Source organism: Lutra lutra, chromosome 2 (genome assembly GCF_902655055.1).
Source record: "Lutra lutra chromosome 2, mLutLut1.2, whole genome shotgun sequence".
NCBI lineage: Eukaryota > Metazoa > Chordata > Mammalia > Carnivora > Mustelidae > Lutra > Lutra lutra.
The window spans coordinates 57,896,853-57,915,550 of record NC_062279.1 but is presented as its reverse complement, the minus strand read 5'-3'; the positions used below and the strand labels follow the sequence as shown (position 1 = coordinate 57,915,550).

Here is an 18,698-nt window from a genome sequence, read left to right as displayed (position 1 = left end):
CAGGGCTTAGAGTTCAACACCCAGCCAGACAGCTCTGCCCCTACAGTTCCAAGTCAGGACCCAGGCCACTACCCGTCGCCCACGTGACCTGCTCCCACCCCCACCCCACCCGCTCACACACAAGCCCAAATCCCGCTCCATTCCTCCTCCCCCAAGCCAAAATCTCTCTTGGTGCCCTGGGCCTGCTGCCAAAGCTCCCTAAGGCGGAACCCCACCGGCCTCCCCGAGCACCCTCCAGCGGCAGCCTCCCCAATCTGTACCCCACCCACAGACACTTCAGTCTCGGATTCCAGCTGTCCAAGATCCAGACTCTGCCCACGCCAGGGCAGACCCGCAGGGGAAACAACTCAGCACCGACTGCCCAGAGACAGAGGGAGAGGGGCACCCCAGAACACAAACAGCGTTTATAAAAACATGCTGATGCTCCACACAGGTGCCAACTCTGAACCGACGAACTGCCCAGAACAACCAAGAAGCCCAAGCGTCAGCCCCTGCCTTTAAAGAATGTTGGGCGAATGGAGCTCCCACCTGGACCACACCTCCAGCACAAGGAGTTTCTACAAACACTTAGTATGCTCCAGAGCAACGCTCACATCTTTGTGCTGTATAATTAGACGAATGCATCAGAATTTGCTTATTTCAGGAAAAGGCAAAAAACATCCAGCACTCTCTGACATGGAAGTCTGATAAAAAAAAAAAAAAAAAAAAAGGATGAAGCTCAAAAAGTTAAATGAATGTGCATGTTAAAATTTTAAGTGTTTGACATAAGTTAATTAAGCCGAAAGAAAGTATGCTATGAATATTTAAAAAAAAAGTCTGCTGGGTGACTGGAGGGTGAGGGAGACAGACACACTCCTCCAGAAAACAGAAAGTCAGTCTAAGTGAAGCAAGTAGAGACACTGTCAAGAAGACTGTTTAAATACACGGTGAAAAATGAACATCGTGGGGGAGGGGCTTGCCCAGAGCACAACCACTCAGGGAGTACCCTTCTCCAGAGAATGGCTATTTCGGGAGTCTTCATGCCCCAAAAATTGTGCGGCTGAGGCTGGGTTCAAAGACAAAACAGAGACGGAGAAACTGGCTGAATACGGCTTCACCCCAGTCTTGGCTCAGGACATCAGGGTGTCCACTTGTGAATGTCTTCCCTGAAATGGACAGGCTAATGGCATCAGGCAGAGTGCTCACTGGTGAGGATGGTCTAAGCCAAAGTGACAAAATAAATGTGGATCAATCACAGAGACCAGATGGCTCACACTCATGAGTTTCGAGGGAAGTGAAGAATGAAATCAGCACTCGGTAGGCCAAGACACACAAGCCATGGTTACATGGCACTGCTGAGCTCCTGCCTGCTTCAAGGACGATCAAGGAGGCCGCCCACGTAGCGGGCTGACAGGTAGACTACACTTAGTTGGGGGCCACCAGAGGACTAGAGCCTTTGAGGAAAAAGGCACTTCCATGTACACAAGAAACAAAACTGCGTCTAACTACATCATTAGAACTGTTCCAGAATAAACCGGAAAGAGAAAAACAGGGGGATCTTCTCTATAATAAACAGCTTTTTGAAGACTGATGCTCCTTCTGGAAGGTTCCAATAGCCATTATTTGCCAAAGGCTTATGTGCCAATCACTTGCTGAGCATTTCATGTACTGCATCACATTTCACCCTTCGAATAATCTCATGAGAGAAAGACCACTGTCTTCTCCATTTTACAGGTAAGGATACTGAGGCTTACACACGTTGAGTCATGTGCCCGAGGCCACAGAGCACAAAGTGACTGAACCAAGGGGGCTCAGATATGTCTGATTCAGATTCTGCTTTCTACTGTATTATACGGAAGACCTATGCATCGAGGAGAGAAGGAAGAGGCTAGACTACATGACCTCTTACAGGCTCCTTGTTAAGAAAAACTTGAGTCACTGAGAGGTTAATGTGGTGGTGGTGGTTCAGTCCGCGGAAGAGGAAATGAAATGGGCATTGTGAGAGCAAAGTGTCAAGCATGGGGCTCACTCAGGGTCTGGACTAAAATTATTATCTAATACTTATTATAAATACCCCCAAGAGAATGCAGAGCGAAAGAGTCAGGGTTGCAAACGAACTCGAACTTCCCAATGTGTGACCTTGGGCAAATCACCTGCCTCGCTATGTCTGTTTCCTCACTATAAAAGGAGGAAAATGCTGGCTCCTACTCCAAAGATAATTTGGGGCTTTGGGGAAGCAATGCAGCTTTGTTTTCAACAGTCTCTCGGTTTTAAAGGGTCCCCAAGCTCCTCTTCCTGGAGATTCGGATTCACTGGGTCTGACAAAGCAGCCTAGGAAAAAAAGTGAAAAAATGCACATCAGGTACTAAGCACCGTCCCTTCCTTGCAGAGTACCTGATACATGATAGGCAGAAAAAAAAGAGAAGAAAAAAGACACTAAACTCTGAGTAGCGCTAAGCCAAACTTATGGGAAGATTACAAGGGAAACTTTGAACAAATAGGAGTAAAAGCAGCCAGTAAATTATAACAATGACAAGGGCAATGTAATACATATAAGGAAAAAACACTCAAGGCCATGTCAAAGCTCTAGGGTAATCGTCAGAACCTCATAAAAGGACCTCGATGTAACGGTAGATCAGACTGTCATACTACTATGATCACCAAGGCCAAAAGACAGACGGACAAACCATTTTGTACGGCAAGAGTACTAAAAACATACTACCCACCTACCCCTTCCCCATAAAATTAGAGACTCATCCATACTGAGAACACTGGCTGCTGCCCACCAAAAAAGACAACCTGTAAGACCAGAGGACAGTCACCTAAATGGGTTGTGTGATGGGGCAGACATGCTAAGGAGGCCAGAAAGACCAAGGCCAGGAGGGCCCTGAGATAAGGTAGGGTGCCAACTTTGTCAACAAATCCTGAGATGACAGAAGAGGTACCATCTGCTGATGCTGAAGGGAGACCAGAGGAGGGTATGCCTCAACACCCCAAAAGAAGACTATGTAAATGCATCACTGGGTTTGGACAGGAGTTTTAATGCAACAGGGGGGTCCCCCTCGGGTCAGAACCAGAACCATTTGCATTAACATCTGCATGAAGGATCTGAAGGCAAATCCCTGTGTAATACTTACAGCTGCAAAGGGCCCTGCCTCTCACCAATGAGGTGACCAGCAGCACCAGCACACAGGTGCCTTCAAGAGAGACACAGCCAAGTCCTCCCTCGACACACTGCCTCCTAAAGGCATGGATGTGGCCTGACATGATGAATTTTCATGATTTCTAGGGAGTTCTCGGAAATCCAGAGATCCTGGCAAGAAATGTAAATACAGAGAGACACACATCATCCTTCTCCAAATAAAATGAAACTGTTAATAAATGTAATATGACAGAGTTCTAGATTTTTTTAAGAACGCTAAACTGCTTCCAAATGTGCCTCGCCCTTGGCTTGAGCATTTAAGCCACACTTGGAATTCTAAAGATGTCACCGAGAAGAATTACAGATGCACTGAAGGTCTCCAGTTTGGAAATGAACTGGACTGAGAATTTGCCATCCAGAGTCCTCAATGTGCTACGCATCCAACCTGTGATTCCTCTCACACACCACGACCAACATGCAGACCAAAGTCCTCAGGGAGACCGGAAAGAATGAATGATGGGGCTCAGACGGGCTCTTCCCAACACCACCTGTTGTAGCCAAGCAGCCCTGACTTACAGCCGGCGGGGGCAGACGGGTGGCCAGGGAGCCATCCACCTAGCACAAGTTAAACCCTGCCCTAGTCTTAGGAAACAACTGCTTCATACTAGCCGTAGCAATCAGACATGAGAGGGGAAAAAAGGCACCCATATTGGTGAGAAGTTAAACTGTGACTATCTGCAGATGACCTAATACTATACACAGAAAACCCTTAGAACTCTATCAAAACTATTAGAAATTATGAATGAATTCAATACAGTTGCAGGATACAAAATTAATACCCAGAAATCAGGTGTATTTCTACACACTAAGAATAAAGTAGCACAGAGAAAAATTAAGAAAACAATTCTGTTTATGTCCACATTAAAAAAGAGTAAAATACCTAGGTAGAAACTCAACCAAGGAGTGAAAGACCCGCACACTGAAAACTATGAAGATGACACAAACAAATGGAAAGATATTTCATGCTCATGGATGGGAAGAATTAATACTGTTAAAATGCCCATACTACCCAAAGCAATCTGCAGATTTGATGCAAACCCTATCAAAACACCAACAGCATTTTTCACAGACCTAAAACAAACAATACTAAAATTTGTATGGAGACATAAAAGGCTGTGAACACCAAAGCCATCTTGAGAAAGAACAAAGCTGGATGTATCATAATCCCAGATTTCAAGATATGCTACAAAGCTGCAATAAACAAAATAGTATGGTACTGACACAGAAACAGACACCTAGATCAACAGAACAGAAAAGAGGCCAGAAGCAAATCCAGGCTTGTATGGTCAATTCATCTACAACAACGGAGGCAAGAATACACAATAGGGTGGACACTGAGAAGAAATTTAAAATATAAATAAAAATTTAAAAAATAATAATACACAATAGGGAAAAGAGAGCTCTTCAATAAATGGTGCTGGGAGGAAGGGACAGCTACCTGTAAAAGAATGACCACTGGCTTACACCAAATGCAGACACTCAAAATGCATTAAAGACCTTAATATGAGACCTGAAGCCATAAAAATCCTAGAAGAGAACATGGGAAGTAATTTATTTGACACTGGCCTCGGCAATATTCTTCTAGATTTGCCTCCTAAGGCAAAGGAAACAAAAGCTAAAACAAACTACTGGGACAACATCAAAATAAACGTTTCTGCACAATGATGGAAACCAACAAAATAAGAAGGCAACTCTACTGAATGGGAGAAGATATTTGCAAATGACATATCCAATTAGGGGTTAGTATCCAAAATACATGAAGAATTTGTACAACTCAACACCCCCAAAATAAATAATCTGATTAAAATTGGGCAGAGAAACTGAATCGATATTTCTCCAAGAAGACATACAGCTGACCAACAGATACACGAAAAGATGCTCAACGTCACTCATCATCAGGGAAATGCAAATCAAAACCATCATGAACTATCACCTCACATCTGTCAGAATGGCTAAAATCAGAAAGAAATTTTCAAAAAATGTTTAAAATATCAAGTAAAAAATCACACGCGTTGGTGAGGACATAGAGAAAAAGGAACTCTCAAGCACTGTTGGCAGGAATGCAAACTGGTGCAGCCGCTGTGAACAGTATGGAGTTTCCTCAAAAAATTAAAAATAGAAATACCATCTGATTCTGCTACTGGGTATTTACCCAAAGAAAATGAAAACACTAATTCGAAAATATATACGCACCCCACGTTTACTGCAGCATTATTTACAGTAGTCAACATATGGACGCAGCCCACGTGTCCACAGATGGATAAAGAAGATGCAGAGTACATATACAGGGAGTATTACTCAGCCATAAAAAAAAAAAAAAAAATGAGGGACACCTGGGTGTCTCAGTTGGCTGAGTGGCTGCCTTTGGCTCAGGTCATGATCCCAGTGTCCATGGATCAAGTCCCACATCTGGGCTTCTCCATCTGCCCCCTCTGCCTGCCGTCCCCCCTGCTTGAGCGCTCTCTCTCTGACAAATAAATAAACAACATCTTTAAAAAAAAATGAGATCTTGCCATTTGCGACAACAGGGATAGACCTAAATGGTATTATGCTATGTGAGACAAATACCATATGATTTCACTCCTCTGTGGAATCTAAGAAACAAAGCAAATAAACAAAAAGCAGAATCAGATTCATAAAAACATACAACTGATGGGTGCCAAGGGGACAGGGACAGGGGGACAGGCAAAATGAGTGAAGGGGAATGAGAGATACAGTCTTCCAGCTATGGACCGAGTAAGTCGGGGGATGAAAGGTACGGCAAAGGGAATGAAGTCAATGTATTGTAATGGCATTGTGTGGTGACAGACAGTAGCTACAGTTGCAGTACAGGGTTATTGAATCACTACGTTTTATACCTGAAACTAATATAACATTGTGTGTCAACAGGAAGGGAAGAGGAGAACAGGAGCAAGCTCCTGGGAGGGAGGGAGGGAGGGAACAATCACTTCATATCTGAGCGCACTTCAAGTATGTCCTGGCCTACAATCAGGTCTAAGCTAGGAACTGACCTTGCAATGTATCTTCCTTAAGATTTCAAATCAGAGCACCCTATTACCCAGCGACTGCTTTCTCTTAGTATCTACCCTAGATGAACAAAGAGAGGCATGTGCAGCCAAGTTTACTGTAACAGCTTTGTAACAGGAGAGTCTGGAAATAACTTAAATGCCCATCAACTAGGGGAAGGTTCTCAAGACTGCGAGGCAGGAGTTAGACAAAATCAGGAAGTCCTAGATGGGCGGACAGGAAGCAATCACCAAGATGTCCTGCCGTGGGGGACAGGGGAGCCAAGGCGCTGAACTTGTTTTAAGTTCTATAGATATAAACACAAGTACATAAAGCATCTAGGTACCAACAAACTCCTCTAACAGAGGTTAACCTCTGGAGAAGGCCTCCGATTAGGAGTGGTTGTCAAGAAGATTCGGTTTCCTCTGGGAAGTCTGCATTTGTTTTTTTTGTTTTTTTGTTTTTTTTTTTTTTTTTTAAAGATTTTATTTATTTGTCAGAGAGAGAGAGAGAGCAAGAGTGAGCACAGGCAGATAGAGTGGCAGGCAGAGGCAGAGGGAGAAGCAGGCACCCCGCTGAGCAAGGAGCCCGATGTGGGACTCGATCCCAGGACTCCGGGATCACGACCTGAGCCGAAAGCAGCCGCTTAACCAACTGAGCCACCCAGGCGTCCCTGCATTTGTTTTTGTTTTGTTTTGTTTTGTTTTCTACAGAGAATGTATTCATGCATTCTCTGTAATGAAAACTGCATTTAACAGCTGAAGGTTTTTTTAAGGGGGAAGGGGTGGGGAGGGAGGAAGAAACTGACCCTTTTCAATACATTTCAGTAAAGTGTTGAGGGCAATTTGTATCTGAATCTGACACATGCTTTCCAGGAGGCTGAGAGCTCAGCAGTGCAGGGAGTGGGCTTTGCAACACAGACCTTGTTACACTATTACAAGCCCAACAGTGTAACTCCGTGGATCATTAAATTTATATGTTAGTTCAAGGAAGAGGCAGGGAAAGAGAGAAAGCATGTCAGGGGGCCTTCTGGAAACCCACCGGGATGTCCTAGGAGCAACTGCAGTTCTAGCTGAGCATTCTGCCTCTCCAACACAGGCAACTAACACACACTTGCCAATAATGGCAGCCTCTGCCCAACCGCACACATTCCACCCTAGGCCTGGTTGTCTGTGCCTCAGACTCTTATCAGAATTCCTACCATTAATCTGGATCCCGTGGACTTATGAGGACGACGAATCTGTATGCATGAGCACACGAGCGCCAAAAATTATTTACTTACCAGGGCCACCTAACCATATAAAATACTGATTTTAAAAACACACTCTTCCACCTCTTCAAAGCCCTACTCAGAAAGCCAACATTTTAATATTAAGAATCTAGGAGGCAAAACTAACCAGGGTGATTGAGATCAGAGCTGTGGTACTTCTGGGGGGGCGGCGGCAGTAATCTGGAAATGGTCACAGGGAACATGTCTGCAGTGATAGAAATGTTCTGTCTCAAAACGCATTTGTCAAAACTGATTAAACAGCATACTTAAGATCTAAGCATTCCACTGTATGCAAATTATACCTCAATTAAAAAAAAAAAAAAAAAAAGCTCCTCAGACACTGTTTCTCTGCTGGCTGCAGCAGAACTTTGAGCTGTCCTATCAGACATCTGAAATCTCTGTTGTGCTATGTAAAGAGCTCGAGTACCATGGCGACAGTCACCATAAAAATAGATAACAAGATTAAAATGGATAGAGGACACATGAATTTAAGAACGGCACACCAAGAGCAATTCATTTCCAGCAGAAGAAAAATAGAAAGAGGAGAGGGAGTTTTTCATTCCGCAAGCACCAAAAAAAAAAAAAAAAAAAAAAACCAGCCACCGAAAGTGGTTGTTTTTACTAAAAGAGTTTTATGGCTTCCCTACACTCAAATGACAAAAAAGGCTGTGAACGGTTATTTCTTATCATACTTTGCTTTAAAAAAAAAAAAAAAGCATATGATAGTCTAAGTGTTTCCCATACCTCCAGTAAGCGGCCCAAGGAACCAGTTCCGAGCGATTCAACAAACCCAGCTGATGGTCCATACTCTGTGAGGCCCCAATGATACTGAGATAAAGCAGACCTTTATCATTAAGGGCAAAACATTTTCAACTTCAGTTCTAAAAAACCACGTCCTGCTTGTATTTTTTACATATACCCAAAGCTGTCATCCCCTACTTCCTGCACCCCCAAATTGCTTCACTCCATGTAAAGAGAGCACTTTCTTGCCAAATACTGATTTTTCAAGTGCCAAAATATGAGGCTGGATCACAGGGACACAGAAATCATCTTGTGATATTCTCCAAAGATGAGATAAGCCTCCATTCTCTCTGCAGAGCTGTCTAAGAAATTTTGTTATGGGATTTACCCCTAGCACTGCCCCCCCCCCAACAAAAAGTAACCCAAAAATATCAGGAAGAGAACCTAAAATTTTTAAATCATCATAGCAGATTCTAAATATGCCCTCTAAGTAAAATTTAGGCAAAATTAAACTAAAATTTTATAGAAACGGACATTGTATTTTCTTTTTTTTTTTTTTTTAAGATTTTATTTATTTATTTGACAGAGAGAGATCACAAGCAGGCAGAGAGGCAGGTAGAGAGAGAGGAGGAAGCAGGCTCCCTGCCGAGCAGAGAGCCCAATGCGGGGCTCGATCCCAGGACCCTGAGATCATGACCTGAGCCGAAGGCAGCGGCTTAACCCACTGAGCCACCCAGGCGCCCCCGGACATTGTATTTTCTATGTGTAAGCTATTAATAAACTGAAAAAGTAAATATTTTTAACTCGAACCACAAACATTATTGTCTGTTATAAACCAAAAATGCGCATTCCTGGAAAACCTCACTCCAGATTTCTTTAAATTTGTCCCTTTGTTCTCTTTGTCCCTAAACCTAGAGAGCCATCATGGAGCTCAGCCTGATCCCTGGTGTCAGGACAGTTTTTAATGCGTTACAGCTGGTGATAGAAATCTGCAGTGTGGGAGATGAAACAGGAAGGAGATGATCAAGGGCACTCCCAGGTCCACCACAGCCAGGTGGACAAGCCATCATTCAGTTAAAGGGCCCCACCTTCAGTCACTAAGTATACTGAATAAAACTGCCCAATAAACACACTGGTCTTCAACACCGTCATCTTTTTTTTTTTTTTTTAAGATTTTATTTATCTGACAGAGAGAGATCACAAGTGGGCAGACAGGCAAGCAGAGAGAGAGAGAGGAGGAAGCAGGCTCCCTGCAGAGCAGAGAGCCCGATGTGGGACTCGATCCCAGGACCCTGAGATCATGACCTGAGCTGAAGGCAGAGGCTTAACCACTGAGCCACCCAGGTGCCCCAACACCGTCATCTTTTTATCATTTGCCACTTCCAGCCCACCCTCACCCTATGTTTCTGAAAGACCAAATTCAGTTTTCAGCAACCACAACCCTGACCAACCGTGAAATGGTTCTCCTCATCCTCTCTAGAATGACCCCAGAAGGGTCTCCCAAAAGTGTGGGGATTCACTTATAAACATTTTTAAAAGAGCTTACATTCACCCAAATACTATGCAAGCAGAGGTGTATCCCCTATTCCACATTATCTTTCAGCATTGACAAGTCATATAATAACCCTAAGAACTGGAAAGGATTTCAGAGGTCAGCCTAATTCCTGTCCTTCTCTTCTACTGCATCCCTAATCAACAGCATTCAGCCCAAATTGAATACCTCGGACAATGGGAAGTTCACTACTCCATGGGCAGACATTTCCCTTGTTGGACAGCTCTGCCAGCTACCAAACCCATTTTCATAGTGAACTGACGATGGTTCTCCCCTTATTTAGGGTTAAATGGAAACTTAAAGCTCATCAACTTCGGTGTAATCATTGTACAGATAAGGAAGCCTGTAATGTATAATCATTCCAGAGATGAGAGATTAGAAACTGGAGAAAATAAAGTAATTGTTCTCTCCACTGGTCATATTCCAACACCGGAAGCAAAACTGAGTAAATCTACTCTTTCCTACACCTGATAACCATGAAAGTACATGAAAGCACTATTGTGTACCCACCCATGAGGGTCCTCACTCCAGTCATTCCTGACCCTACATCATCCTAGGGTCCCTCCTGAGGATAAAGTCTTGCTTGCTCGTGTTTCCTTCAAATCATGCCTCCCCAAACCTATCATGGCCCAAAGGTCAAATGACCAGGGAAGTCATTAAAAACAGATCCTGTGATCAATGAATTTCTGATCCAGTTATTAACTAGATTCAATTTTCTAAAAGCCTCACCCCACTCTGGGCTCACATCAAGCCATGAACAATAGAACAATCTCAAAACTTTCTTCCCCCCACATGATCTGCCCCTCTTCTGCATGTCTGGAGTACCAAGAGAGCTACAGTATGCTTGTCTACTCATCTGTTCATCTCCCTCTTTCAATTAGATCACCAGCTTCAGGTCAGGGGCTGAGTCTTACTTTGTTGACTCCAGCGCCTAAACCAGGGCCTGACATATAGTAGGGAGGTACTCAAGATCAGTCACTGAATAAACCATCTACCTTTACCCTATCCTGTCCTTGAACAATAACATGTTTTGTTTTAATAGCAGTGATCAAGATAATGAAAAGATAAATGGGGGGGGGGATAGTTGCAAAAGATACATCTGCTAAGGACTGTTATCCATAATATACAAAGAAATCCTAAAACTCAACAATAAGAGAACCAACAATTCGATTAGCAAATGGGCCAAGGAGCTTAACAGACACCTCACCAAAGAAGATACACAGATGGCAAAAAAGCACATGAAAAGACGTCATCACAGTCATTAAGTAAATGCAAATTAAAATGAGATACCACCATACACCTATGAGAATGCCCAAAATCCAGAGCCATGATGCTACCAAAGGCTGGTGAGGTGTGGAGCGATAGGAACTCTCATTCATTGCCAGGGAAAATGAAAAATGGTACAGCCACTTTAGAGGGCAGTTTGGAAGTTCCTTACAAAACTAAACACGCCCTTATCCTAAGATCTGGCAATCACACTCCTTGGTATTTATCCAAAGGAGCTCAAAACATACATCCCCATGAAAACCTACAGCAGCTGCAGACGTCTATAGCAGCTCTGTTCATAAGAAGTGCCGAAACTTGGAAGCAACCAAGATGCTCTTCAGGAGGTGAATAGATACATAGTAACTGTGGCTCATCCAGACAATGGAGTAGTCTTCAGTGCCATAAAGAAATGAGCTAGCAAACCATTCAAAGATATGGAGGAAGTTTAAGTGCACGTTACTAAGCAAAACTAGCCTGTCTGAAAAGACTATATGCTGTATGATTCCAACTATATGACCTCTTGGGAAAAGAGAAACTGTCCACAGTAAGAAGTAAATGTGGTTGCCAAGGGTTGGGGGGAGGGAGAGATAAATGGGCAAAGCACAGAGGATTTTAGGGAATAAAAGTACTCTATATGATACTCAGTGGTAGATACTTGTCTTTAATATATTTGTCCAAACTCACAGAATGTACAACAGTAAACCCTAATGTAAACTATGGTCCTTGGGTGATTAGACATGTCAATATGAGTTCATTAATTTCAACAATGTACCACTCTGGTGGGATGTCCATAGTGGGGGAGGTTATGCATGGTTGGGGGGGCAGGGGGTAAATGGGAAATCTCTATACCTTCTCAACTTTGCTATAAACCCAAACCTGCTCTAAAAAATACATTAAAAATATATAGCAGTGTTTTCTCCCCACTGTGCTATAAATACACATTATAGAAAATACAAATAATAAATTTAAAAATGCAAAAAAAGTCACTCAGCTCCATCCACCCTTTCAGTATTGGTAATTTGCTCTTAGAATTAGTATATTTACTTCCATCCATTTTCTATGCACTTTCTTTAGGATTTGAAATCATATTGTAGAGGCACCTTAACTTTTAGCAGAAACATTTGCCCATGTTAATTTAAAGCTATTCCTAAACATTGTTTTTTTGAAGATTTATTTATTTTTAGACAGAGCATGTGAGTGGGAGGGGAAGAAGGAGAGGGAGAGAGACTCTCAAGAAGACTCTGGACCTTGGACTCCATCTCATGACCCTGAAATCATAACCTGATGCCAAAACCAAAAATCAGTCACTTAACCAACTGAGCCACCCACCACCCAGGCATCCCCTTAACGTTACTTTTAATGGCTTCATCATATTCTATTATAAAGACATATCCATCAGAATCATTTATAGGTTACTTCCAGTCCAGTCAAACCATTGGACATTTAGCCTGTTTCTAATTTTCCCTAGAGTTAAAAAAAAAAAAAAAGAAAAAGACTGTGAATAATCCCTGTGCATAAACATCATCCACATTTTGGATATAGTTTTCACTGTGCTTCCAGAAGTAGAATTAACTTACCAGAACATATCAACAATTCAAATTTTAAAAACTACATCACACTTTATATTTATCCCTCACTCAATTTCTTTTTTAATTTGAACTTCATTCTGGATTCCTATGAACCTTGATCTACCTCCTAAATAAGCAACCCGTCCCACCTCTGCGCTGTCAACAAAGCTGACAAACAACTTCTGTATCCCCATCCACGACACTGGAAACAATGTTGAACAGCTCACGGCCAAGAATAGAACCCTGTGACGATCCTCTTCAGACCCCCTTCCAGGCTGACTCAGCGCCACTAATTAACAGTTTTTGCATATGACGGTCAAATTAATAACACCATCCAGCCCACATTCCACTGCTTATTTAATATGGACATATCTTAAGAAACTGTTCAACACTTTACTAAAGCCAGAGTGCGCCAGAGCTATTCCCTCATTTCTGTCCTAGCAGCAAACCACCGTGTAAAAAAAGAAACGGGTTCAATTTGATACTGTTAGGCTGACTTCTGGTTACCCCGACATCAGACAGCCTCACATTTTTAAGCAAAGAGCACGTCACCTTTGGCTTCTGTTAATGTCACAACAGCGACATTTTAAGTAATCAGATTGTGCAAAGCTGCATAAAGCAGGGCGAACACTGGTCCGTCCCTGTCACCTGGGGAAATGCTCAGAATCACTGGTGGTTATGAACTTCCAGGGTGCCCCAACTGTCCCCAGACCACAGAGACCTGAATTTACTCAACTTCAGCTGGTCTCCAAAAAGCCTAGTTTTCCAGGGGTCATCGGCACTAACATCTGGGTTTGAAACAATAATTCCGTAGTCATTCTGAATCCTGGATTATCAATCTCTGGACCACAGAGGCCTGCCCCCAGAGGTATCCTAGGAATAGGGAAATAAGAAATGACACAGCCCCTCTCTTTACTGTTCTTTTATTACTGACTCATATAACCAAAGATCCTGAGAATCTAATGTCATATGGCATTTGACAGTGGTGACTCACATCTCACCAAATTATTACCCCAACATCATTCTCGGAAGATACGTGCCAGGAGCCACCATCTACCCATGCCAGCCAGAAGCAGAAAAGTAGAGGGCTTGAGAGATCTTGGGGTCACTAGAAGTTGGCCTCACAATACACAATATAGCCCAAAGCCCTAATTAGTACCATTCCAATCATCAGAAAAAGATTTCAAAGTCCTAGCCAGCAGCAACTCGGCAAGTGCTGTTGATTTGCCTAAAACAAATCACTCGCACACAAATATCTCAGATTCCATCATGTCACACTCCTACCCAAATCACCCAGTGGCCACCCAGAGCCAGGACAGCCATCCCAAATTCCCTAGGTTGGCATTTAAGTCTTTTGAAAGATCAGGTCACAAACCCAAAGGCCTACAGACTAAATAGGGAATGTAAAGAGACCACACTCAAGCAGAAGGGGGTGCTGGGAATATGATAACGGGGAACTACCAGGCCTGTCTCCTGTCCATTGGAGGCTACCACTACTCACTGCCTGTTCTGATTCTTTGAGTCCCCAATCCAGAGGTTTTCTGGATCGTTCCCAATTTTTTAAAACCTTTGTGTACTCCAAATTATAACCCTTCTGTAGGCGGAACACATTCTCTGGGTCACTGGTTTATAACCCCTACACATTGATCCTAACCCACCTTTCCAGACCGGCATCTCCCCACCCTCTAATAAGAACCCTCTTTTATTCACTCTTACACACACTGTGCACATCCTAACTCCAAGCCTTTGTCCATGTTACAGAGCCCCCGAACTGTGCGGCATCATGTGACACACCAAGAGTTCATCCCAGACTTCCCGATCCCCAAAAGTGTTACCAAGCCACTCCAGCCCAAGCTGCTTGCCCCCTCCTATGAACCCTCCAGGGACTTATTTTTCACTTTGGCATTTAATCATCTTGCCTTGCTCCTTAATCATAGGTATACCTTCTCTCTCCAACTAGCCTGTAAATGTTCAATCTCTTCCTCATGCTTCCCTCCACTTGCACTACTAACAGGAGCCCTGCACACGAGCAGCTTAATAAACACTTACTAGATGTGAAAATTCTCTATAACTGTGTTTTCCAAACTGGGTTATATCCATGACAGAGTGGCTAAGTCAACTGAGTGGGAGACAGCAAGCATTTTTCAATGAAAAAGAAAAGAATGGGGGCGCCTAGGTGGCTCAGTGGGTTAAAGCCTCGGGTCATGATCCCAGGGTCCTGGGATCGATCCCTACAACAGGCTCTCTACTCAGCAGGGAGCCTGCTTCTCCCTCTCTCTCTGCCTGCCTTTCTGCCTACTTGTGATCTCTGCCTGTCAAATAAATAAATAAAAATCTTTAAAGAAAAGAATGGAAAATAAAAGTACCAAAGGAGATCGCACCAGGCAAAAAAAAGGAGTACTTCAGGAACTTAAATTAGATTTTTACATACATGATTTACTGTGCCTAGGTCATGATGTAAATTTTATTTCTTAATGTAGGTCACAGATAAAACAGTGAAGAAAAAAAAAAAAACCCACTACTTTTTAAAGAGTAAATTAGCTCAACCACTGCTCCATGAAATCCTTTTTGACAGTCATATATTCCTGATAAAGAAAAATATCTGATGGACGCCTCTGCCCACACAAGGCAGCTTCCCCTGCTAGCTCACTGATCCTGCATCTCAGAAAAACAAGGAGGCTCAGGAACTCTAAAGTACATTCTCCGCTCCATTCTGCAACTTTTTGCAATCATCCTCCAAATTCGCCAGCCCTCAGATGTTGCAAGTTGAGGCTTGGGGAATTTGCTCGTCAAATCACCCTAAGCCACCCTTGCAACAAGAAAGAGGAATTCAGAGCTCAAGAAAAAACCGGTGCCAGCTCCTCACTGCAGGTTCCTGGGAACCAGCAATGGCACAGGTTAGGACAGACCTGGCCCTGGGAGAGGCAGCCTCCCTAGGCCCCAGATTCCCTCCTTGCTGGTCACCTTGCTGCTCCCCCATCTTATGGCTTCCCCCTGCACACTCCTACGAAGGGACACCAGGACTAGCCTGAAGGTCTCGGCAGAGAGCATTATTCAACTTGTTTCAAAGCCCGACAATTTCTGTGTTTAGCAAATTCCATTCTTCCCTCCCATCTCCAATCCCAAGTTGCTCTGCCAGCTTCAGGTTCAGGACCTGGCAATGTCATTTGAATGGCAATACAGAACAGAGTCTTCCAATTCACTCACGAGCATCCTCCACTAGTAGGACCTATGACCTCTGGCCAAGACAACATCCCACTCAGAGTGCCTTCCCTCTCCCAGCTTTGGCAGCGTGGTTTCCCACCAATCTCAGAGCTTTGGTTGCTTGCAGGACACCTGTGTTTGGACGTCTTGGCAAATACGAGAAACCTCTGCAGCCTGTCAATTGCTTCTCTCCAAAACACACATTTCCGATTTCTCCAGTTACCAACGACAGCAGTTCCAAGGCCCTGGCGTGTAATCAATTTCCACAAAGAATTAATTTCCATTCATCTCCTTCCTTCACCCTGCCCCTATCAACAGATTATTTCAACAGTAATGCTTTTCTAAAATCCACCCTCTTTTCCATCTCCAGTTATCCTGGTCCAAACTCTGAGCACTCCACAACTGTAACAGTCTACTGATTCAACTCTGAACATTATTTTAAAAACCTTTCCAAACACCCTTTCATTACGTCACTCTCGGGCTCAAAAACCTTTCATGTCTCCCCAGTACACACAGGGTAAAGTGCAATTCCCCAGTCTGACTTTCTAGGACTTTCACAATCTTAACCATTGTTCCTCTCCATCTTTATCTCCTGCTCAGGAAACGTTCCCTTGGCTGGCCAAGCCCATCTCCTGTCTCTCAGGAAAGCCATGTTCAATCGCACCTCATGACCCACCTTAAGGGTCTTGTCCTCCAGGAACACAGTGCTGGTGATTCCTGCCCACAGCCCTCTTCTCTGAGCTCCAACAGCATCTCTTCCACACTTCACATTTTGACAGCTAATTGTGCCTTATCTTAAGGTCTTATTACACATGCTCAAGGGTTTCTGTCTCCTCGTCAAGATTATAAACTCTGGAAGGAATCATCTCATCTATCTTTTGTATCCTCCCTCACCGAGATAAACTATTTGAACCTACTCTCTTCTGGCACCTGTTACCTCTCCCTCTCCTGCCTTTGGGCCTTGGCCAGTGAGTTATCCTCCAACTGCCCAACTTATTTCATAACTCAGTACCCTTAATCCAGCCCCCCAACTCTAACTGTCCTTTGATACTCCTCCTCCCCCCAGCATTTAGAGTAATTTAGGCAGCCATAGCCCATTAATTTGAACTTTAGTTCTGAAATCACTTCCACCTGGTCAGAAGGATTTCTGAGGCCTTAGATTTCTTGTGTGCCTCTTACCATCTCTCCCTGAGAGCCTGGCACTGCTGAGAACACAGCAGCCCCTCAAAAGTACCTGTGGAGTTGAACTTAATTGCTGTTTCCCTGTGTTTCAAGTTCCTTGAGACCCAGAACCTCTGTTTACACAACACCTCAGGAGGGTGTCAAAAAAGCCTTCAATACCTGTTGCTCACTCACTTTCAGGCAAACTGCAGCAGGGACACTTTTGTAAAAAGAGGAGTGTAAAGAAGATAGTGGCGGCCTGACATCACGGAAACGCCCGCCTGAGGGAAACGTTCCAAAGCCACCGAGGACTGCCCAGGATTGCCGGAACTCAAGGAGGCAGTGCCACCCCACCGGCTGGCAGGTGGGCTTCTTTAGATTTCTGAGTCAATGCTAAAGTGAAGGCGCTGAGCCCTGAACTCCCAGACAGGGAAGAAAATTCTGTCTTTGGAATTGTTTGCATATGACAAACTCCAGGGCCAGGCCCCCACCCGAGCACCCCACATGCCCACAGTGCCCCTTCCAAGGGGCGCCAGGGGCCACCGGTGAGGAAAGGCAAGGTTAAACCGCCTGGAAGGAAGTGGGGGTGGACAAAAGGGGACAGAAAGGGTGGGGGGCAACCCCCGAGCTGGAGGGTGTGTCGCGCCGCGCGTCCCGGAGCCCGGCGCTCTCTCGCTCCGTGGAGTGGGCAGGCACGCGCGGGGCGTCGGGAGGGCTGGGCTGGCGGCCCAGCCGGAAAGGGTCAGGGAGGGGGCAGGTCCGTCTCCGTCGGAGAGGCGACTCCGGACAAGCGCTCAAAGTTGGGGAGGGGGTTCCTCTGCGAGCGCCCGCGGCGGGCGAGAAAAACAAGGCGGCGCACGGGAGGGCGGGCGCCCCCCCCCCCCCCACCCAGCCGGCGCGGGCACTTGCACTGCCGCAGCGCCCCCGCGTCCCGACCGGCCGCTAACCCGGCGGCGCCAGCCTCCCGTGCCCTCAGGCCGCCAGCCCGGCCCCCGCGGGCGTGCAGAGCGTGGGAAGTTCCCGGGCCGCCCCCGTCCCCGGGCTGCAGCTCCGCGAGGTCCCCGCGCAGCTCACCTCGCCCCGCCACGAGCAGCAGCGCGGGCCGGGCAGCTCCCGCTCGGACAGCTCGGCTCGGCTCGGGGCTGCAGCTGCCGCGGCACCCGCCCGCCCACCCGGCGCGGCCCACAGCCCCGCTCCGCTCCGGCCGCCCGCCCGCCGAGGCTCCGTTCGCGCCCACCTGGCCGGCCTGCCCTCCTTCTCCAGGACACTGCGCTCACGTACGCGGCCGCGGCCACAACCCGGCCCGGATTCCCCGCCCGGGAAGGGAGCGGAGGAGCGCGCCAGCCAGCTAGCGAACAAGCGAGCCTCGGGGACACACCCCCCCCTCCCGCCCGCCCCCTTCCCCAGCCACAGGCGCCGCGCGCGCACGCGGCCTGCGCGCCCCCGCCCGCCACGCGCGCCCGCGGCCTCCCCACACACCCACCGCGCGCCGGGGATATACACCCCCGGCCGCCGGTAGACAGTGGGCGCTCAATAAGTGCCCGAGAGACTCCTTCTGCACATGCGCACTTGAACCTGACCGACTTGTGACACCCCCCCCACCCCCACCCCAAAATCGGAACCGGCGGCTACAGCCCCAAACCAAACTTGAATGTTTGCCTTTTTTCAGTGAACCGCAAACCGAGCCAAAGTTTTTTTTTGCTGTTGTTTCTCCAGGCCTGGCTCTGGAATGGGCTTCTCCGAGAGAGG

At 45.8% G+C, this 18,698-nt stretch overlaps 1 protein-coding gene across 2 annotated transcripts in view; it reads right to left on the bottom strand.

Moving 5' to 3' along the window:
• Positions 1-18,283, bottom strand: part of ZNF395 (zinc finger protein 395) — a 45,235-nt gene extending 26,952 nt beyond the window's left edge. The window contains exon 1 of one of the 2 annotated variants that reach the window (XM_047717494.1): positions 18,187-18,283. The gene's annotated coding sequence lies outside the window, so the exon portion shown is untranslated. The other variant, XM_047717493.1, reaches the window with a different exon arrangement.
• Between the last annotated feature and the right edge of the window lie 415 nt (positions 18,284-18,698).